The sequence below is a fragment of the Hypanus sabinus genome, chromosome 1 (assembly GCF_030144855.1).
Source record: "Hypanus sabinus isolate sHypSab1 chromosome 1, sHypSab1.hap1, whole genome shotgun sequence".
NCBI lineage: Eukaryota > Metazoa > Chordata > Chondrichthyes > Myliobatiformes > Dasyatidae > Hypanus > Hypanus sabinus.
Window position 1 is genome coordinate 18700651 of NC_082706.1, and position 24416 is coordinate 18725066.

General features: G+C 44.1%; 1 protein-coding gene across 2 annotated transcripts in view; it reads left to right on the forward strand.

The window, feature by feature from the left end:
• Window positions 1–24416, forward strand: part of LOC132391674 (receptor expression-enhancing protein 1-like) — a 59809-nt gene that overhangs the window by 3224 nt on the left and 32169 nt on the right. The gene's annotated exons all lie outside the window — the stretch shown is intronic.

Genomic DNA, 24416 nt, shown 5'->3' on the forward strand with positions numbered 1-24416 from the left:
AAGGATGAGTTTGAAGAAGATGATTAGCCTTATTTAACACATGTACATCAGAACATCATAACTTAGTTTATGTCAAATCAAATTCTGAGGATTGTTCTGGACAGCCTATGAGTGTCCCACCCTTCTTGCGCCAACATAGCATGGCCACAACTTACCAACCACGACTGTACCTTCTTAGAATCTGGGAGGCACCTGCCGCAAACCTATGCAATCAGGGGAGATGTACAAACTTCTTATAGGCAACGGCAGGAGCTGAACCCTGATTAGTGATCCCTGGTGCTATAATGGCGTTATGCTAAGTTCATGGGTAATAGACTCCATTTGCCTTGATGTGCATCATTTAAAATGTTCTAAAAATGACTGCGCCAATACCAAATGATACATAGCTACAGTACATGACTTAAGTACTTTTAATAAAGTAAAAATTACAGAATGTGGATCTGAAAGCAAAGTGCTAGAAGATGAAAGCTGCAAAGGCTATCAATCTTAAATACCATTCTGCAGAGTACCAAAGTCATGCATGAGTGTATGTAAGGTTAATCCAGTAGAGTTTTGGACACTTAGAGAATCAAGGAGTGTATCAGTGTATAGAGAATCAAGAAGGTAGACGTGAGATTGATAATTGCCTGTACAAAAAGTGTGATGCAAGATCTGCCTGATCCACTGAGAAATTCTAGCAATTTGCTTTTATTCTACTTTTGACCTGCAAAAAAAAACCTGATTAACATTGCTTATCTTATATTTGGTACTTTTTTTAATAAAAAATATTTGACCGAGTACTTCCTTTGCAACAGATGGTAAGAAGCAAAACATTTAGTCCCTTGAATCAGTCAATGCTGGTCTGTGCCTCCACTTTTTCCTTCCTCTTCTGAACGTCTAGCCATGATCTACATGATCTGTCTGCTTTTTCTTAAATTAAATGCAACTTTTTTTCTCTGCAAACCTAATATCAGATCAACTTTGCTGCTGTTATTTGTGTTACGAAATGGGCCAGTTGATCTAGACAGCCAGCCAGACCTCTATTTAAAATAAGGGCAGTTAATCAGCTTCAAAGCTTTGTTTTTGTCCTGTTTGCATTTTCTTTGATTTTCTATACATTCAAAAATTTAGTGACCTACTCATGTATAAACTTCGTTGTGTCTGGCTCTGCAGAAGAAAAAGATTCAGTTCTAACCACAGGCAATGTCTTAGAGGACTGGCAAGTAGCTAATATTGCTTCATTATTGAAGAAGGGAAATAATCTTGTAAACAATAAACTGGTGGTTTTGTGCCAGTGGTAGATAAATTACTGGAGAGGATTCTTCAGGATAGGATTTATGAACAGTTGAAGCCTTGGCTTAATTAGAAAGAGTCAACATGGTTTTAATGGGGCAAATCATGACTTACTTGACTGACTTTATCAAGAAGGTGATGAAGGTGTTTGGAGGTGGAGCTGCGGATCTTCGTACGTTTGACAAGATTCTCATGAGACATGAACCAGGAATTAAGATTATGGGATCCATAATGAATTGACTGTCTTCAGAATGAAGACCATAAGACATGGGAGCAGAATTGGGCCATTCATAATGAGTCTGCTTCGCCATTCTATCATGGTTGGTTTATAATCCCTCTCAATCCCATTCTCCTGCCTTCTCCCAGAACCTTTGGTGCCCTGATTAATCAAGAAACTATCAACCTCCACCTTAAAGGCCTGTAGAGGCCATGAGCCATGCAGAGCCAACTGTGGCATTGAATTCCACAGATTCACCACCCTCTGTCTAAAGAAATGGATGTCTCCATTCTGGGGCTGTGCCCTCTTGTCATAGACACACCCATAATAGGAAACATCCTCTCCATATCCACTCTATCGAGACATTTCAGTACCTGATAGTTTTCAACGAGATGCCCCCACATTCTTCTAAACTCCAGCAAATACAGGACCACAGCCATCAAATGTTTCTTATGTTAAGCTTTTCATTCTTGGGATCATTCTCATGAACCTCCTCTTGAACCTCTGTAATGCCAGCACATTTTTTCTTAGATAAGGGGCCCCAAACATCACAATACTTCATGTTTGATCTGATCAAAGCCTCAGCATTACCTCCTTGCTTTGTTTTGTAGTCCTCTTGAAATTAATGCCAAAATTGCATTTGCCTTCCTTAATACTAACTCAGCCTACAAGTTAACCTTTAGAAAATTTTGCATGAGGATTCCCAAGTCCATTTGTGCCTCTGAATTTTTTGAATTTTCTTCTCATTTAGAAAATAGTCCATACCTTTATTCCGTCTATCAAAGTGCACGCCTACTCTATTTTCCATCTGTCACTTTTCAGTTCATTCTGCTAACCTAAGTCATTCTGTAGACAGCCATCAATTCCTTCATCCTGATAACTGGCATATGATGTGAAAAGAAGCAGTCCGAACACTGATCCCTGCAAAATAATTCTAGTCACTGGCAGCTAACCAGAAAAGGTCCCCTTTATTACGACTGTTTGCCTCTTGCCAGTCAGCCAGTGCTCTGTCCATGCTAGTGTATTTACTTTAATGCCAAGGGCTCTTGTCTTGCTTAGCAGCCTCATGTGTGGTACCTTATCAAAGGTCTTCTGAAAATCCAAGTAAACAACATCCACTGACTCCTTTGTCTATCTTGCCTGTTATTTCCTCAAAGAATTCCAACAGATTATTCGGACAAGATTCTGACAGTCTGAAGCCTCCATTGGTCAGAGTTGACCACGGATATTGCATCCTATCTGTCTAGATGTGCAAGCCTTGGCTGTACAATATGGAGAGCAAGCTGTTGCTCATGTAGCAAGCTCCCCCTCTCCACACATCTGATGACCCCAATGGCATGGCAGAGACCGATACAGTTTGGTACCAGCAGTATCGCAGGGGTTGCCAGTCAGTATTGAACTCGATGTAGAACTGCCTTAAGGATTCCAGCTCTGGGTTTACTCCCAATACCTTCCTCATGAGTGGATATAGCTGGAAGGCAACAGAAGCTTGAGATCAGAGTTTTCCTTCTCCTAGGTGAGCTGATAACGTTGGCTGATGAGCCCATCTGCCCAAATTGACTAGTTCATTACTAATGCATCCACAATTTCTTCAGGTATCTCTTAGAACTCTGGGGGTGTAGTCCATCTGGTCCAGGTGACTTATCTTCTTTCAGACTTTCCAGCTTCCCGATAGATATGGACAGTGAGGGGGCAAATGGAGTATAACCTGGCCAAATGTGAAGTGTTAACACATTGGGAGATCTAATGTAAACAGACAGTGCACAGTTAATGGCAGGACTGTCTTGAGGTACAAATTCATAATTGCCTGGAAGTAGCTAAATAAGTTGATAGGGTGGTAAAGAAAGTATTTGGCATGCTTGTTAATTGAGCAGCTGAGTTCAAGAGTCGGTAGATTATGTTGCATTTTTAAAACTGGTTGGTCTGTATTTGGAGTATTGCATTCAGATCTGGTTACACCAGGGTGTTGTCTTAGAACAGAGGTCGGCAACCTGCGGCTCCGGAGCCACATGCGGCTCTTTGATCTCTGTGATGCGGCTCCCCGTGGTTGGTTAGCTTTTGAAATGTAATTCGAAATTTGAAGATTATGGTGATCTTGTACAATCTGAAAACTTTGTGGAGACACCGTTTCCTGGCACATCCGAACCGGCTCACAATTAGCCACCGTTCCGGCTAAGGGAGATAGCCTACGGGGGTTTGTGAGTATGTGTCTTTTGGAGCATCCGCGCCCACGGGGACGGGTTGAGGGAGGCTTTAAAGCAAGGCTGTTTAGTTCGAATAAAGTTACCTTTGACTGCAGTCTTTATTTTAGCGCTGCGTGTAGCGCTACACCGCTACAACGTGTTTTTTTATCGCTATTAATATGCATCACAACTGCCAATGCCTGACACCCGCCAGTGCGCACATTCTTTTAATTCTTCGATCCAAGGTAGGCTAACTATGGAGTAACCTTCAACCCAATGTCTTTTTTTCGGAGTTCAAAATGTTTTTGTTGCATGCAGAAATGTAATTTCGTTTTCTCTGCAGGAGTTCATCAATTTCATAAATGCAACACATTATAGTTTGTTTATACATAGCATAAAGGCAAAAAAAACCCGTTGTATGCAGTGTTATTTCATTTTGTGGCTCCCAGTGTTTTCTTTTCTGTGGGAAATGGGTCCATATTGGCTCTTTCAGTGGTAAACGTTGCCGACCCCTGTCTTAGAAGAAGGTGCTGAAGAGGTTTACCAGGACATTGGCTGGATGAGAGAGCATGTGCTATAAGAAGAGATTAAACAAACTTGTCGTTGTTTTCTCTGGAGCAGTGCAGTCTGAGGAAATATCTGATAGAAGACTGAGAGGCATAGTTAGACAGCCAGTATCTTTTATTCCCAACGGTTGAAATGTCCAATACCAGAGAACATGCATTTGAGATCAGAGGGGAGAAGTTGGATTCATGGGAGATATCAGGGCAAGTCATTTTTTACAGTGGTAGGTGGCTGGAGTACACTGCCTGAGGTAAATACAAATGGGTTATTTAAGGGGCTCTTGGACAGATGAATGTACCTGGAATGGAAGGATATGGACATTGTGTTGGCAGAAGAGATTAGTTTATTTGACATTTGATATTTAGTTAGTTTGGCACAACACTGAGGGCTGAACGGCCTAGTCCAGGACTGTACTCTTCTATAGTCTTGCAGTGAAGAAATTTCTTTTCATTCTGAAATTGAGTGGCTGTCCTGTTCTAGACTGCAGTCAAGGGAACCAGTCTTTGGCCATTTTCAATATACTTTATACAATGCTGATCAAGCCTGGAGTTAGCAAGGCCTGACTTTTAAATCTTTGCACTAGAATTGATTTTAATTATTAACTTTTCCAATCTTTTATCAGCCAGTGTGAAATTTGAATAAATTAATTTAAAAACTAAAGTTTGTTAACAACAGTATATGCTGTTAGCCAACTAGATTTTGTCTCCAATTTGATTGTTAATTGTTCACAACTGACCTACTAATGCCTGACACGTCACTGTTGATTGGATTAAAATAAAGAGTTTACACTGCGTTCTGGGCCACTGCATTGTTTGGCCCTTTATTCACGATGACTGGTGACTTTTTTGTGTGTATTCTGATGTGTCTAGCACCAGGTGATCTCTAGCATTGTTGTACAATGCTTTGGTTTCTGTGACATCCTCTCATGTGTAAATGAATACTTACTCTTCTCCATAGCAAGCTGTGTATCCACAACCTTGATTCTGAACTATCCCACAGCAACACTTCTGGTGTTTGCACCTCCTTTTCAATGCTTGTTCATTTTGTGCCATGTCAGATGACGTAGGCAATCGTGCTCTTTCCATGACCGTGATTGTTGTTAAATTTTTCTACAGAAGTGGTTTGCCATTTGTTGCCTTCTGGGCAGTTGTTTTACAAGACAGATGAGCCAAGCCATTATCAGTACTGCTCAGAGATTGCCTGGCGTCAGTGGTCATATAACCAGGACTTGTGATATGCACCAGCTCACCAGTTGTTGGTATGACCATCCACCACCTGATTTGACCCTGATCGGGCGGGTTGGTGGGGGGGGGGGTGGTTTGTGGCTGTGCGGGTACTACATCTTGCCCAAAGGTTTGTGGAGAAGTGGAGAGAAGGAGTGCCTTACACCTCTTTTGGTAGAGACATATCTTCACCCCACTGCCCAACTATATCAATGACATGCCTTTAAAACCCTCACTGGGATATCTGGACTCTATTCTTTTATTATGTTTTTGCTGCTTCCCACTTTAAAAGTGTGAGCTTGTTCAAGAGTGTTTATGTACTGACTAGAACTAAATTGTGTCTTGCTGCTTGTGTTGATTGACCAAGTTTGCTCCTGGTCAAGCAAAGCTTTTAAAGATGATAACACAAAATGCTGGAGGTACTCAGCAGACCAGGCAGCATCTATGGAAAAGAGTAAAATTTTTAAATATACTTGGTTTTTAGTCTTCAAAAGTTATTTATCTCTCTGCCTTGTACAGTCCTCGGCAATCTTTGAATTTTTAAACTGCATGGTTGTTTATTTCTGTTTTCATCCTCACTAGTGGTTGTTTCACTTTCAGCTGACTAGTTAGTTCTCTAAGTTATGCAATTCCCTTTGACCTCTTCCCACTTCAACAACAAAATAAACTTATCTTCATTGTGAAGTTTTGTCAAGTTTTGATAACTCTACAAACTCCATAAATAGGTTGCACGTTTCTTTTCCCCTTCTTCTGATTTTGCATTATCCCAAAGCACTTGACAAATGACAAGCTTTGGAGATGTAGTCACTATTATAGGGAAATCCTTCCATTATACACTGGTGTATGTACTGGAAGAATAAAACTATTGTTTCAATATTGTTTTTTTTGAGGGCCAGTTATTGGCCAGGACTCCATTAGATCTGACGATAGTATTGTCCAGAAATTTTTCGAATGTCAGGAATGAGGCAAAAACCTTTTTGCTGCAGCCATTGCAGGATACTGATCAAATCAGACAGGGTGAGCCTGCATCAATGAGCAAGGAGGCAAAGATTAACAGTAGCAGAAGGAACCTGAGCACGCACTTTCCTTCCATACCACAAACTGGTCTGGGCTGTTTTAGGTAAGAAACCTGTTTCGCAGGTACTAACATAGAACACATAGAAACATAGAAAATAGGTGCAGGAGTAGGCCATTTGGCCCCTCGAGCCTGCACTGCCATTCAGTATGATCATGGCTGATCATCCTATTCAGAACCCTGTACCTGCTTTCTCTCCATACCCCCTGATCCCTTTAGCCACAAGGGCCATATCTAACTTCCTCTTAAATATAGCCAATGAACTGGCCTCAACCGTTTCCTGTGGCAGAGAATTCCACAGATTCAGTACTCTGTGTGAAGAAGTTTTTCCTCATCTCGGTCCTAAAAGGCATCCCCTTTATCCTTAAACTGTGACCCTTCGTTCTGTACTTTCCCAACATCAGAAACAATCTTCCTGCGTCTAGCCTGTCCAATCCCTTTAGAATTTTATAGGTTTCAGTAAGATCCCCCCTCAATCTTCTAAATTCCAGTGAGTATAAGCCTAGTCGATCCAGTCTTTCTTCATAAGAAAGTCCTGCCATCCCAGGAATCAATCTGGTGAACCTTCTCTGTACTCTCTCTATGGCAAGAATGTCTTTCCTCAGATTAGGAGAGCAAAACTGCACACAATATTCTGGGTGCGGTCTCACCAAGGCCTTGTACAACTGCAGTAGAACCTCCCTGCTCCTGTACTCAAATCCTTTTGCTATGAATGCCAACATATCATTTGCTTTTATCACCGCTTGCTGTACCTGCATGCCCACCTTCAATGACTGGTGTACAATGACACCCAGTTCTCATTGCATCTCCCCTTTTCCTAATCAGCCACCGTTCAGAAAATAATCTGCCATGAATTTGCCCACTCACCTAACCTATCCAAGTCACCCTGCATCCTCTTAGCATCCTCCTCACAGCTAACACCGCCGCCCAGCTTCATGTCATCCGCAAACTTGGCGATGCTGCATTTAATTCCCTCGTCTAAATTATTAATATATATTGTAAACAACTGGGGTCCCAGCACTGAGCCTTGTGGTACCCCCCGAGTCACTGCCTGCCATTCTGAAAAGGTCCTGTTTACTCCCACTCTTTGCTTCCTGTCTGCCAACCAATTCTCTATCCACAACAATACCATACCCCCAATACCGTGCGCTTTAAGTTTGCACACTAATCTCCTGTGTGGGATCTTGTCAAAAGCCTTTTGAAAATCTAAATATATCTCCTCCACTGGCACTCCCCTATCCACTCTACTAGTTACATCTTCAAAAAATTCTATAAGATTCGTCAGAAATGATTTTCCTTTCACAAGTCCATGCTGACTTTGTCTGATGATTTCATCTCTTTCCAAATGTGCTGTTATCACATCTTTGATAACCAACTCTAGCATTTTCCCCACCACCGATGTCAGACTAACCAGTCTATAATTCCCTGGTTTCTCTCACCCTCCTTTTTTAAAAAGTGGGGTTACACTAGCCACCCTCCATTCCTCAGGAACTAATCCAGAATCTAAGGAGTTTTGAAAAATTATCACTAATGCATCCACTATTTCTTGGGCTACTACCTTAAGCACTCTGGGATGCAGACCATCTGGCCCTGGGGATCTATCTGCCTTTAATCCCTTCAATTTACCTAACACCACTTCCCTACTAACATGTATTTCCCTCAGTTCCTCCATCTCACTAGACCCTCGGTCCCTTACTATTTCTGGAAGATTATTTATGTCCTCCTTGGTGAAGACAGAACCAAAGTAGCTATTCAATTGGTCTGCCATGTCTTTGTTCCCTTTGATCAATTCACCTGTTTCTGACTGTAAAGGACCGATATTTGTCTTGACCAATCTTTTTCTTTTCATGTATCTATAAAAGCTTTTACAGTCAGTTTTTATGTTCCCTGCCAGCTTTCTCTCATAATCTTTTTTCCCTTTCCTAATTAAGCCCTTTGTCCTCCTCTGCTGGTCTCTGAATTTCTCCCAGTCCTCGGGTGTGCCACTTTTTTTTGCTAATTTGTATGTTTCTTCTTTGGACTTGATACTATCCCTAATTTCCCTTGTCAGCCACGGGTGCACTACCTTCCCTGGTTTATTCTTTTGCCAAACTGGGATGCACAATTGTTGTAGTTCATCCATGCGATCTTTAAATGCTTGCCATTGTATATCCACCGTCAACCCTTTAAGTATCATTTGCCAGTCTATCTTAGCTAATTCGCGTCTCATACCTTCAAAGTTACCCTTCTTTAAGTCAGAACCTTTGTTTCTGAATTAACTATGTCACTCTCCATCTTAATGAAGAATTCCACCATATTATGGTCACTCTTACCCAAGGGGCTTCGCACGACAAGATTGCTAACTAACCCTTCCTCATTGCTCAATACCCAATCTAGAATGGCCTGCTCTCTGGTTGGTTCCTCGACATGTTGGTTCAGAAAACCATCCCGCATACATTCTAAGAAATCCTCTTCCTCAGCATCCTTACCAATTTGGTTCACCCAATCTATATGTAGATTGAAGTCACCCATTATAAGTACTGTTCCTTTATTGTACACATTTCTAATTTCCTGTTTAATGCCATCCCCAACCTCACTACTACTGTTAGGTGGCCTGTACACAACTGCCACCAGTGTTTTCTGCCCCTTAGTGTTATGCAGCTCTGCCCATATTGATTCCACATCCTCCAAGCTAATGTCCTTCCTTTCTATTGCATTAATCTCCTCTCTAACCAGCAATGCTACCCCACCAACTTTTCTTTCCTGTCTATCCCTCCTGAATATTGAATATCCCTGGATGTTGAGTTCCCATCCTTGGTCACCCTGGAGCCATGTCTCTGTGATCCCAACTATATCATATTCATTAATAACTATCTGCACATTCAATTCATCCACCTTGTTACGAATGCTCCTCGCATTGACACAAAGCCTTCAGACTTGTTTTTACAACACTCTTAGCCCTTATAAAAGTGGCTCTTTTTGCTTTTTGCCCTGGATTTGGCTGCCTGCCACTTTTACTTTTCACCTTACTACTTTTTGCTTCTACCCTCATTTTACACCTCTCTGTCTCTCTGCACTTGTTCCCGTCCCCCTGCCACATTAGTTTAAAGCCTCCTGAACAGCAGTAGCAAACGCTCCCCCTAGGACATTGGTTCCAGTCCAGCCCAGGTGCAGACCATCCTGTTTATACCAGTCCCACCTCCCCCAGAACTGGTTCCAATGCCCCAGAAATTTGAATCCCTCCCCCTTACACCATTTTTCAAGCCACGTATTCATCTGAAATATCCTCCTATTTCTACTCTGACTAGCACGTGGTACTGGTAGTAATCGAGAGATTATTACCTTTGTGGTCCTACTTTTTAGTTTATCTCCTAATTCCCTAAATTCACCTTGTATGACCTCATCCCGTTTTTTACCTATATCGTTGGTACCTATGTGCACCACGACCATTGGCTGTTCACCCTCCCATTCCAGAATGTCCTGCAGCTGCTCAGAGACATCCTTGACCCTTGCACCAGGGAGGAAACATAGAATCCTGGAGTCTCATTTGCGGCCGCAGAAACACCTATCTATTCCCCTTACAATCGAATCCTCTATCACTATAGCTCTCCCACTCCTTTTCCTTCCCTCCTTGTGATCCTAACAGAATCACAAGCTGACAAATAATCTAGAAGGATATAGCACCAAATGCACAGCAGGTTACTAGAAGATTGCAAGCAGGTAAGCAAATGTAAAGAAAGTCCAAGTTACAAACAAAATCAATGAAAACAATCTGGATTCTAATCCAACAACAACAAGGATAAACTCAAGTGTTTCTGCAGGTATTGGAAATTGAAATTAGCAAATACAAATGTTGAAGAAACTGAGCAAGTCGGGCATCATCTATGGAAAGGAATAAAGTGTCAACCTTCTGCACCCAGACCCTTCATTGGGATTGGAAAGGACAATAAAAGAAGCCAGAATAACAAAGTATGGGGCGGGGGGGGGGGGGGAGTACAAGCTATAAGGTGATGTATGAAGATTAATAGAATGGGGAATGAAAGAAGAGAGAATGGGAGGGGGAAATATTTTTGGAAGTTTGTTGTTCATGCCATCAGGTTGGAGACTGCGTATATGGAATATGAGGTCTTGTTCCTCCAACCCAAGAGTGGCCTCATCGTGGGAGTAAAGGAAGCCATGGACTAACTTGTCAGAATGGGAACTGGAATTAAAATGGATGGCCACTGGAAAATCCTGCCTGTTGGGGGCAGAGAATTTATTGAATGAGATACAGAGTACAATAGGCCCATCTTGCCGTTCGAGCTATGCTGTGCAGCAACCTCCAAATCAACCATAGCCTAACCATGGGACAATTTACAATGGCCAATAAACCTACTAATTGGTTTTTCTTTGGACTGTTGAGGTAAACCAGAACACCTGGAGAAAACATAGGGAAGATGTACAACCACTGACGTATAGATCACTTAAGAATTGAACTAACTCCGACAACTCTAGCTGTAATAGCATCGTGCTAACTGCTATGGTACCATGGCGTTCAAGATGGTGCTGGCATGAATATTGATTTCTTTCATTTCTGGTAATTTTCCCCTCCCCCTTCCCTCTTCTTCCATGCCCTACTCTGGCTCCTCTGCCTCTGTCTTCATCTGCCTATTGCCTCTGCCTGGTGCCCCTCTTCCTTCCTTTTCTCTCATGGTCCACTGCCCTCTCCTAGCAGATTCCTTCTCCTTCAACCCTTTACCTTTTCCACCTACCACCACCCAGCTTCTCGCTGCCTGACCTACTGAGTTCCTCCAGCATTTTGTATGTGTTAGTCTGTATTTCCAGCATATGCATTATCTCTTGTGTTTATAATGCAGCTGAATTTCTGATGTGGGAAATTAGAAATTTAAATGCTGGACCTTTACCAGAAGAGCTGCCTTTATCTGTGTAGCATTCTAGTTACTAGAACTGAGTCAGTGGGATATTGAGGACACCTCATTGAGGATGTGATGGGCATATTAAACTCATTCTGGTAATCCATTTCTTTAATTGGCCTCATTCTGAGCAAATCTTTGGTATTTCTCCATTTTAATTAAAGCCTCTAATTCTCACATTAGGTGGTAGCAATCAGCTCTGAAGTCCTGGATTGAAAATGTCTAGAATAACCCATAATTTCTTGTCTTACTGCAACCAACTAACTACAGACCTGTAACTTGCAGTTTATTAGGCCTTGATGAGACTTTGCTAGTAAAGCAAGCTAACTTCCCAATATATTGATTCGTTATGTACCACGTTGTATGATGTGGTGATCATGCTCTTTCTGTGAACTTGATTGTGTTTTGCATCCCAATATATTACTAATGTTAAATAAAGCTGGGTGAATGTTACTTCGAGGTGTTGTCACTTGAAGGACTGGTTCTGTCTTATAAATGTAATTATTTATTTATGACCAATGGCTTTTCAAAAAAATATCTGATTTGTAATCCTATGACAAATCACTTCTGGCAATTCACTGCTTTGATTAGTTGTTATTGATCTTTTTATTTTCTAAACATTCTTGAAGATCTTAACTCAGTGATTGGCACAGTAGAATTAAAAGCAAGGTATTAAAGTTTGTTATTATTGTTTGTATTTGAGTGGATGTAGGTGTTCATATACAGAAAACAAATTTGTCATATAACTAATGACTGCGTTCAGTCTTGGTGATTTTATGTAACAAAAATACACTTGAAGGCAGTGCAGTGCATTACTACATTCCTTCTACAGATGAACGGGCTGCCTTTTGAGGAAAAAATTGAGTTTGGAAGAAAAGGGGTGATATCATTGAAGCACTGTACTGAGGGAGGTTTGACAGGGTAGATGGGAGGCTGTTTCTCCTAATTGGGGAGCAGCTTAGAGCTAGGAAGAACACTTTAGAGTAAGATATTAACTTTAAGACTGAGGTAAAGTTATATTGTTTTATTTGCATAATGAAAATTAATTAAATTTGCATCTTGCATCATTATAAGTAACTGAAAATCTCTTTACGGTATTCAGTAAGGAAGCAAAGACCATGTGCCACGCTAAAATGTCTTAAACCCCTGCATAGACACAAGACTTCCTTGATCTTGTTCATTTCTCTTGCACTAAAGGCCCAAGTTTTGCACTGAACTCCAGTAGCTTGTTTCAGGGCTCTGTGTGTGTGTGCTGTGATTCTGCTGTTGGAGTTATTATTCCAGTTGTTTGTATGCAGATGGATTAAAAAGTGCAGCAGCTGCAAGTTAGCATTAATTTGCTATCTGGACAGTCTTTTTCCTTGAAGGGTAAGATAGGCACATTAAACTCATTCTGGTAGTCTTTAATTGGCCTCACCATTTTTATTAAGTTCAGTTTGTTGAAGGTTTTATTGGGGATGGGAATCAAAGTCTGTGTTGTCAACAATTAAGTCCTCTCAATAGTTGAAACTTGTGTGATTAAAGTTCTAGCTTCTACTTAATTCAGCATTCAGAACTCTGTATGATACTGGATAACAATCAACTCACTGTGGCTTTACGTAAATTAATTTAAAAACCAAGATCCAGAGTGACAAATGGTTTTGGATCTCAACCATTAACTCTGGGTCTCTTTCCACAAGTGCTTCCTGGCTTACTCAGTATCTCCAGCATTTTATGCATAGGAGCTGGAATAAGGATCTCAAATAATATTGTTTCAACACAATAAAATCTCACTCAATTTCTAGAAAACATCTTTTGAGCTGTGCCTGAGGTGTTGTAGCGGTGTGCTACACACAGCGCTAAAATTACGACACGGAGTCGGTAACTGCAGTCGAAGGAAAAAAACTTTATTCGAAATCTTCAGCCTCACTTTTAAGCCTCTGTCAACCTGCCCCCCATGGCGCAAAGGCTCCAAAGCTCTGTGCTCGCAAACCCCCGTAGGCTATCTAATTGTGAGTCGGTTCGGATGTGCCAGGAAAAGGGTCGCCACATAACCCCCCCCCAGAACCGGCGATACACCCCCCAATGTCCGCAGTCTGGGCCAGAACCTGCTTGGGAGGTCGGCCTCTCCGCCGAGGTGCCAGAAACTCGGCCGGTTGCGCCAGGTTCCACATGGGCCGGTTTGAGGCGGTCCACCGTGAAAACCTCCTCTTTCCCCCCAATGTCCAGCACGAACGTGGACCCATTGTTCCGGAGCACCATAAACGGCCCCTCGTATGGCCGCTGCAGCGGTGGCCGATGCCCGCCCCTTCGTACAAACACAAACTTACAGTTCTGTAGGTCTTTGGGTACGCAGGTCGGGTGCCACCCATGCTGTGAAGTGGGTATGGGGGCCAGGTTACCGAGCTTCTCGCGTAGTCTGCCCAGGACTGCTGCGGGTTCTTCCTCTTGCCCCCTTGGGGCTGGTAGGAACTCCCCGGGGACGACCAGGGGCGCGCCGTATACCAACTCGGCCGACGAGATGTGCAGGTCGTCCTTGGGCGCTGTGCGGATGCCGAGTAGGACCCAGGGAAGCTCGTCCACCCAGTTGGCTCCTCACAGGCGGGCCATGAGGGCCGACTTCAGGTGACGGTGGAAACGCTCCACTAGCCCGTTTGACTGTGGGTGGTAGGCAGTTGTGTGGTGCAGCTGAGTCCCCAAAAGGCTGGCCATAGCTGACCACAGGCTGGAGGTGAACTGGGCGCCTCTGTCGGAGGTAATGTGGGCTGGTACACCAAAGCGAGATATCCAGGTGGCGATCAGGGCTCGGGCGCAAGATTCGGAGGTGGTGTCGGTGAGCGGGACCGCCTCTGGCCATCTTGTGAACCGGTCCACGATAGTCAGGAGGTGCCGCGCTCTGCGCGACACTGGCAGGGGGCCCACGATATCCACATGAATGTGGTCGAAACGCCGGTGGGCGGGATGGAACTGCTGCGGTGGGGCTTTGGTGTGCCGCTGCACCTTGGCTGTCTGTTAGTGCATGCACGTTTTGGCCCATTCACTGACCTGTTTGCAGAGTCCGTGCCAAACGAACCTGCTGGAAACCATCTGGACAGTTGTCCGGATGGAGGGATGCGCCAAGTTATGAATGGAGTCGAAAATGCGTCGCCGCCAGGCTGTCGGGACGACTGGACGGGGCTGGCCGGTGGCGACGTCACAGAGTAGGGTCCTCTCACCCGGGCCCACGGGGAGGTCCTGGAGCTGCAAACCGGAGACTGCGGTTCTGTAACTCGGAATCTCCTCATCCGCCTGCTGCGCCTCTGCCAGTGCCTCAAAGTCTATCCCTTGGGAAAGGGCATGAACGGTAGGGCGAGAGAGCGCATCCCCCGCCATGACATTGTCCTTACCCGAGACGTGCCGGACATCTGTCGTGTATTCAGAGATGTAGGACAGGTGGCGTTGCTGGCGGGACGACCAGGGGTCGGATGCTTTCGTAAACGCAAAGGTAAGCGGTTTGTGGTCCGTGAACGCAGTGAAGGGCCGACCTTCTAGGAAGTACCTGAAATGCCGGGTTGCCAGGTAGAGCGCCAACAGTTCCCGGTCGAAAGCACTGTATTTGAGCTCGGGTGGTCGCAGGTGTTTGCTGAAAAACGCCAGGGGTTGCCAGCGACCTGCGATGAGTTGCTCCAGCACCCCACTGACTGCCGTGTTTGATGCGTCCACTGTGAGGGCAGTAGGGGCGTCCATTCTGGGATGTACTAGCATTGCGGCATCCGCCAAAGCTTCCTTCGTTTGAACGAAAGCGGCAGCGGACTCCTCGTCCCAGGTAATGTCCTTGCTCGGACCCGACATCAGGGCGAACAGGGGGCGCATGATCCGGGCAGCTGAAGGGAGGAAGCGGCGGTAGAAATTGACCATACCTACGAATTCCTGAAGGCCTTTGATCGTGGTGGGTCGGGGAAAGAGGCGGACCGCATCTACCTTAGCGGGCAGAGGGGTTGCCCCGTCTTTAGTAATCCTGTGGCCCAGGAAGTCAATGGTATCGAGTCCGAACTGGCATTTGGCGGGGTTGATTGTAAGACCGTACTCACTCAGTCGGGCGCAGAGTTGACGGAGGTGGGACAGATGCTCCTGACGTCTGCTGCTGGCTATGAGGATGTCATCCAAATAGATGAACGCGAAGTCCGGGTCCCGTCCCACCGCGTCCATTAACCGCTGGAACGTCTGTGCGGCATTCTTCAGGCCGAACGGCATGCGGAGGAACTCGAAAAGGCCAAACGAGGTGATGAGAACCGTTTTGGGGACGTCGTCAGGATGCATCGGGATTTGATGGTACCCTCGGACGAGGTCTACCTTGGAGAAGATCCGTGCGCCGTGCAGGTTTGCTGCAAAGTCCTGAATGTGCGGCACAGGGTAGCGGTCCGGTGTGGTAGCCTCGTTCAGCCTGCGGTAGTCACCGCACGGTCTCCAGCCCCCCGTCGCTTTGGGCACCATGTGCAGGGGGGAGGCCCATGGGCTGTCGGACCGCCGGATGATCCCCAATTCCTCCATCCTCTGGAACTCCTCCTTCGCCAGTGGGAGCTTGTCCGGGGGAAGCTGCCGAGCGCGGGCATGGAGGGGTGGTCCCTGGGTCAGGATGTGGTGCTGTACGCCGTGCCTGGGCATGGCCGCTGTGAACTGCGGTGCCAGAACCGATGGGAAATCCGCCAGGACCCTGGTGAAGTCGTTGCCGGACAGCGTGATGGAGCCGAGGTGAGGGGCTGGCAACTGGGCTGCACCCAGGGAGAACTTCTGAAAGGTCTCGGCGTGTACCAGTCTCTTCCTGGGCAGGTTGACCAGTAGGCTGTGAGCCCGCAAAAAATCCGCACCCAGAAGCGGTTGGGCTACGGCGGCCAGTGTGAAGTCCCACGTGAACTGGCTGGAGCCAAACTGTAGCTGCACCTGACGGGTGCCATAGGTCCTTACTGTGCTGCCATTCACGGCCCTCGGGGGGGACCCGGTGCCCTGCTGCGGGTGTCGTAACTCGTCGGAGGTAAAACGCTGATCTCAGCCCCAGTATCGACCAAAAACCGGCGTCCCGACCTTCTATCCCACACATACAGGAGGCTATCCCGATGGCCAGCCGCCGTAGCCATCAGCGGCGGCTGGCCCTGGCGTTTCCCAGGAACTGGCAGGGCGGGCGACAACAGCGGGCTTCTGTGCCCCACCGCTGGTGGTAGAAGCACCAGTGTTCATTGGGCCGGGGGTTGGCGGGCTCTGCGGCCGGGCCTGGACTGGTTTGCTGCCGGGAGCGTGGCTGGGAGATCTGTGCGATGGACGCCCCGCTCACCTTTTTGGCGTTCCACAGCAAGTCCGCCCGGGCTGCCACCTTCCGGGGGTCGCTGAAATCCGCGTCGGACAGCAGCAGTCGTATGTCCTCGGGCAGCTGCTCCAGGAATGCCTGCTCAAACATGAAGCAGGGTGTGTGTTCGTCGGCGAGAGACAACATCTCATTCATTAAAGCCGAAGGAGGTCTGTCGCCCAAGCCATCCAGGTGCAGTAAACGGGCAGCCCGCTCGCGCCGTGGGAGTCCGAAAGTCCTGAGGAGCAGGGCTTTGAATTCCGTGTACTTGCCGTCTGCCGGGGGCGACTGTATGAACTCCGCGACCTGGGCCGCTGTGTCCTGGTCGAGGGAGCTCACCACGTAGTAGTAGCGGGTGTCTTCTGAGGTGATCTGGCGAATGTGGAATTGGGCTTCGGCTTGCTGGAACCATAGGTCCGGGCGCTGTGTCCAGAAACCCGGCAGTTTCAACGAAACCGCATGAACAGAGGCGGCGTCGGTCATTTCTGGTCCAAAAATCGTTTGGACCGTCGGGGTCACCAATTGTAGCGGTGTGCTACACGCAGCGCTAAAATTATGACACGGAGTCGGTAACTGCAGTCGAAGGAAAAAACTTTATTCGAAATCTTCAGCCTCATTTTTAAGCCTCCCTCAACCTGCCCCCCATGGCGCAGAGGCTCCAAAGCTCTGTGCTCGCAAACCCCCGTAGGCTATCTAATTGTGAGTCGGTTCGGATGTGCCAGGAAAAGGGTCGCCACAATGTAGTAATTGCCTGTGCTGACTGAAACAGAGTGTTAGCACGCTGCAATAATTTGGTTTCTAATTTGAATATCCATTGAGAATGAAACCAAATTTGGCAGTGATGGCTTGTATGGTCAGGCATGCTGTACATGTTTCACTTGATTGAGATATTGGTGAACAGTTATAGTTCAATAGTTCAGTTTAATATAAGAATGTATACATGTGTTCAATCTGAAATTTTCACTCTTCGCAGATCACCACAAAGATGAGAAACCCAAAAAATGAATGACAGAGAAATGTTAGAACCCCCAAAGCACTCCTCCCCTTCCCACAAGCAAGCAGCAGCAGCAAAACATCAACGCTCTGCTCACCTCACTTATTTCAACAGCAAGTGTCAGCGCCCACCACCCACCCATGATTTGACGTCCAACAAAAGCTATTGTTCACCTAGCAAATTCGACAGGCCACTGACAAGGGTCAGAAAGGTGCCCCCTTTCATAGCAAGAGTGGAGACCAATAAAACAAACCAGTTCACTGATTACAAAGTTACAGTCTGCAGCATCGCTTTCATTCCCAGTTTCTCCATAGAAAGGGTGCAGAGGAGATCTACAAGGATGTTGCCTGGATTGGAAAGCATGCCTTATGAAAACAGGTTGAGTGAACTTGGCCTTTTCTCCTTGGAGCGACGGAGGATGAGAGATGACCTGATAGAAGTATACAAGATGATGAGAGGCATTGATTGTGTGGATAGTGTGTTGTGTGGAAAGGCTTTTTCCCAGGGCTGAAATGGTTGCCAAAAGAGGACACAGGGTTAAGGTGCTGGGAAGTAGGTGCAGAGGAGATGTCAGGGGTAAGTTTTTTACTCAGAGTGGTGAGCGCGTGGAATAGGCTGCTGGTAACGGCAGTGGATGCGGGTACGATAGGGTCTTTTAAGAGACTTTTGGATAGGTACTTGGAGCTTAGAAAAATAGGGGCCTATGGGTAATCTTAGTAATTTCTACGGTAGGGACATGTTCGACACATCATTGTGGGCCGAAGGGCCTGTATTGTGCTGTAGGTTTTCTGTTTCTATGTTTCTCCAACTCGAAAATCGGCAGCAAACTCATCCTCACCATTGAGAGTGAGAGAGTGATTACCTGAGTACAGAGGTCTCCAACAGCCTCATCCACTGTCGCAATGATGTTCCATTCTCCCACAAAGCTGCAGTTGGCAACAGCGGTATGGAATTGATGTGGTCACAGGGCCTCAGTCTGAAATATCGCGTCTTCCAGACCACATCCTAGAGATATCGAAAGCAGCTGGTTAACAAGCTCTGGAGCGGGAGCCATTGGTGTAAAGAACCACAGTTTGAGTGCAGCTGTAGGTCACAGACTCCAACAGAACCCCATCCAGCCAGAAAAGGAAGAAAAAGACATTAAAGAGGAGAAATTAAGCCGTTTCACTGATGAGCTCGAAGAAGCCGGTCTCTAACGACTTAACTCTGCTGTACCATAACTGAATTAGTTATGCAGCTATTTCTTAATTCTGAGCTCTTTCAGAAGAGAGAAATTGGATTACATCACACATTTTGTGATATTAGAGTGGGGAGAAATAATTGATACAATGTTATTTTCTCTTGTGCATTACTGCTGTGGTGTTCTTAAACATTTTCCTAGTTTATGCTAAGCTTATCGTACATTAAGTGTATCATAATCACTTACTGTTATATTGCTTAACAGACTAACTCAAGGCAGTTCCCTCTATATCAAAGTTGGTTTTTTTTGCTTCAAGCAAAAACTAAATGCATGACATAAGAATCCACTTCCAATATTCCATTACCAATTACAGTGATGGCTTTGATTATGTTGGCAAACAATATTCAAGTTATTTGTATGTTAAACAATTACCTGTTGTATATCTGCACAATCCCATTTCTGTGCCCACAGATAGCAATTTAAAAATCTTACTGCATGCAGAAAACCTTAATCTGTGGATAGCATTCAGTCTGTACCCTGATGTTTGTAGGCTGTGAGCTGTTTTGTGAGCAGGTCAGGTAGCATCCTGATTTTTTTTTTAATGGGTTTGCAATACTTTTGCAAATTACTACAAGCTTGAGTTTGATTGTTGAAGGAATAGTTTGTTAAGCTGCAATCTGTAATGCAATGATTAAAATTTGAGTGATATTTATCCTTTTACTGGGAAAAAGTATTGATGGTTATCTAGTCAACAAAAGTCATCCACATTTGCAGTAATCTTGGGCCTGAATACCGTAGATGTGTTCTTAAGTAAAAATCGAAAATGCTGGAACCGTCTCATGAAGGGTCATTGACATGTGACATTAACTCTTTCTCCTTTCACATATGGTGCTTGACCTGTTGAGTGTTTCAGCACTTTCTACTTTTTTTTCAGATTTGTAGTTTACACAGCTTTCTTGATTTTCATTGATCCTTGCAAATCCTCAGCATGAACAATGTACTAATTAGTCTACCTTGATGTAGAATTTCTTTGTGGAATTCATTCTTCTGAGAAAAGGGGTTTGAGGCCAAAGGGAGAGGAGACTAATTAAGGGATATTTTGGAACAGTGAGCTGATGAAAGTGGGTGTGTAGGCAAGTTATGTACTTATGTGGTTAATATGACAGAATCCAATGTGTGTATGGATCTGCGTGTGAATTTTTCTTTGGAGGCAGATTCACTTGTTTTGTGCATAGTTCCACTGGGTCAAGGCTGTACCCTATCAAAATGTATGGTAATTCATATGCAAAAGTACCCATTTTATTGGATATTTTTAATTGGAATAAGACCATAAAGACACAGGAACAGAATTAGTCCATTCAGCCATTTAGTCTGCTTCATCATGGCTGACCCATTTTTCATTCAACCCCCTTCTTGTCTTCTCCCCATAACCTTTCATGCCCTGACTAATCAAGAACCTATCAAACTTCCACCTTAAATGCACCCAGTGACCTGGCATCCACAGCCACCTGTGGCAACGAATTCCACAGGTTTGCCACCTTCTGGCTAAAGAAATTCCTCCAATCTCTTTTCTAAATGGATATCCCTCTGTTTGAGGTTGTGCACTCTGGTCCTAGACTCCCCTACTAAAGAGTGGATGTAGAGAGGATGTTTCTTATCTGTGCCTTTCAACATTCAATAGATTTCAATGAGATTTCCCCTCTCCACCACCATTCTTCTAAATTCCAGTGAGTACAGGCTTAAAACCTTTACTCACTGCTCATATGATAAGCTTTTCCTCCCAGAATCATTCTCATGAGCTTCCTCTGAACCCTCTCCAGTGTCAGCACATCTTTTCTTGAATAAGGGGCCCAAAACTTTTCACAATCCTCCAAGGTAGGCCTCAGCATTACATCCTTGCTTTTATCTTCTAATCCTCTTGAAATGAACGCTAGCATTGCATTTGTCTTTTTCATCACCAATTCCACCTGCAATTTGACCTTTAGGGGATCTTGCATGAGGACACCCAAATCTCTTTGCACCTCAGATTTTTGAATGAAGGGATGGTATTTTCTGTCATTGCCATTTTGGGCTGCCTCATTGTGTGCTATGGAAGCTGCAAGGCATCAGACCACAAGATCTTATACAAACCTGCCAAGAGGGTCACCAGGGTGTCCATCTGTTCTGTCACCTTCCCCACCCTCTGTAAGAGTTGTATGTGAAGGGTCCAAAGTATTGTTCAGGATGCCTATCACCTATCCCATGTTCTCTTTGACCACTTACCATCAAGAAGGGAGTAGAAAAGCTTCAGGTTCAGGACACCCAGACCATGTAACAACTTCTTCACTCAGCCTGTGAGTCCAATAAATACCCTGCCACCACTAAGGTCTTGTCATTAGGACGCCAGCTGTTTACACACTACATGCACTTTGCATTATATTTTAATTATTTACTCGTGGCAATATTTTTAATGTGCTGTGTGTAATGTATGTTTTGTGGGTGCATCATGTATGTTTTATTTGATTTGTATATATGTACAGTCAGATGACAATAAATTTGAGCATTAACTAGTCTTCACATTGTTGAAGTAAGCTGCTCTCAATTCTGAGTGATTAACCAGTGGCTGAGTATATCATTCCCATCCAATGTGGATAGCCTACCAAAGTGCAAATTAAAATACAAACAAAACTGAACTTTTATTCTATCACGATGGATAGCTTAAACTGAAGCAATCCTAACTGAAGTGTTCCAAACATGGAATTATGACAAAGCTAGGGTGCAACTATTCATTCATGAATTTGGAAAGAAGGAATGGGAGTGGGTCCCTGCAAAGCTGCAGGAATCGAGGGATTTTTATCTTGATTGGAAGAGTGGAGTGATAACTGATTGAAGAGGAAGGAACAACATCAGAAGACTAGATAACTTGCTAATAGTGCAAACAATTTGGTTTATATGGGATCAGGTTGAAGTCTAGGAAAGAGATCAACTGGACAAGCTAAATTACTAGAGCCTGTGGTGGTGGAGTTGTGTGGTATGGAGAAACCAGAGAAACAGACAGACATACTTTATAGATCCTGAGGGAAATTGGGTTTCATTACAGTCGCACCAACCAAGAATAGTGTAGAAATATAGTAATATAAAACCATATGCACATTTGAGTGTGAGGGAGATTTGTGAGCTAGTGGGCAGCACAGAAGTGACGGGGCTCTTGAATTTGTCATTGCATTCTACAAAGCAGATTGCTTTAAAATGATTTGTAATGTAAAACATATTTATCAGTTTATGGTTGTCTGCTTGTAGGCAGGTATCTGGGGTTGCTCATCATGGTGAGATTGAAACAGGGGCCCACAGAGACGGTGAGAGATCCACTTTTGCTCTCTTGTTGCCACATTCCTAGATTGGTTTTGATGGAAATAGTAAACAAAACCAAAAAAAAGTATAAACTGAATCTTGAGCTCTCCTATCAGTAGTTTAGTTGATCCGCAGTTAATTTTCCTGGTTTCCTTCAGGCGGCTGTCAAAGTGAAGTGGGCATGCCTATTTCAAGGCTTTGGCATATTTTGTTGGCTGTCCCATGCTTGTGGGTTTTACTACTTAAAGAAACCCAAAAGCTTCTGAGCATGAGGAATTGCAACTGTTGTTATTTTTAACAGTTGGAATTGAGCTGCGTAATGTTTGAGTTGGTATGAAGTGTTTTTTTTAAGGGGCAAGTTGGATCTAACAGGATTTTCCAGGCCTTAAAGTTTCTTGCACCGAGTTTTACGGGGGCGGGTGATATATAGCTGAGTGAAGAAATTATCGTCCCAAAATAGGGAACAGGAACTCTGACAGCAAACCACAAGAAAGCAAACTGGTTTACATAAGCCAAGCTAAGCAGTTGTTTGACTGAGTTTGTTTTCTTAATGCTGTCAGTTTTTGCATCCATGCAGCGCAGTGATGAACTACTTGTCACTGTGTTTGACATTTTGTTAGGAGTGCAGAATTCTGAGACTACAAATGTGCCCTTTAAATAAACATTTACTCAAACCTGTTTAATACCAGAAACTTTAAAGTACCTTACACCAGACTTGTTCTTCTACAACCACTTGTTGACAAAGAGCCTTTTGAGGAGTTGATTTTCCAATATAAAAAGTTGGTTAAGGGTTAATCTGATGATATACTTTAAAATGACAAGATTCAGGTGATCTTATTTTTTTTAAGTCCAGATTTACAATTGTATCTAATTACACATCTACCCCTTTTCTGTGGCAGAGCTCAATTTGTTTATATTTACTATATTCAAATAAGGGTGATGTGTTTCCATCTGATAATAGACGAGCAGTGTTTTAAGCATCTGGTAGGGACTATTCATTATGATGCTGTGTTCTTAATTTGAGGATCGGTGACTGTTTTGCTATTCATCAAAACCATGACTTTTTTTTTACTTCAGTGCCATTTCCAGTACTGTCACCATATTCATTGATTACCATTATTGCACAAAAATCTATTAACCTGTTTCAAATGAATACACACTTTTTTCACTGCAGTCTTGGATGGAAAAAAGTCCCAAAGATTCCTCTGTCTCTCTACATTAAATTCTCAAATTGTGCCCCATCTTGGAAAAATCCTGTCTGTCAACCCCCTGGGAATTTCAATATTGAAGACATCCCTTGACTCTTAAGAATGCAGGCCCCGTGTACTCTGCTTCTCATTTGGCAAACCTGCCATCTCTGAAATCAGCTTAGTGAATCTTCACAGCACTTGTATGGCAACTGAGTTTCTTTTATAAGCTAACTGAAATTCTGCTTTGAGTGATTTCACCAAGACCCCTGTAAATATAATGTTTCCTTCTGTAATCAGGTATGCTCCTAATAAACAATTCTCTATTATTTGCCCTACTAATCACTAGCTGTATCTGCAGGTTGACTTCCAGTGACTTATGTGTGAGTACATTTGTCTCTTGGAACTTATCCAATCTCTCACCATTTAACAAAAAATCTGCTTTCCTGTCATGTGAGGTCATTAATGCACATTTTTCCCTATTATTTTCCATTTATTATGTACTCGCCTTCTCAATCAACATGTCCATATTGAAGCCCACTTGTATCCGCAGGTGCCACGTGCGCCGATTCAACCAATCACAGATCAGAAAACCCGGAAATTCTCTCTCCAGCACTTATTTTTTGAGCATTGTTCGCCTCGCATCTTGTTTGGTTGCTACTTTGTTTCTGTGAAAAAATGGCTCCTAAAAAGCAATTAAGTGCTCAAAGCAATTCCTCAAAGGCTAAGAGCGAGTGTAAAGTGCTCTCTCTCGCCAAGGAAGTAGAAATCTTAGATCTTTTGAAAAGTGGCATGTCGCTGGCCTTCACAGATCCTGACTTTCGTATTATTGAGCCTCCTCCAAAGCATCCTTATTCCCTAACAACTATTTACATAGCATTTCCATTGTATTGGGTATTATAAGTACTGTAAACTAGAGATGATTAAAAGTATTACTCGTTGTTTGAGCATTGTTCACCTCGCATCTTGTTCGTTCGCTACTTGTGTTGTGAGCGAGAGG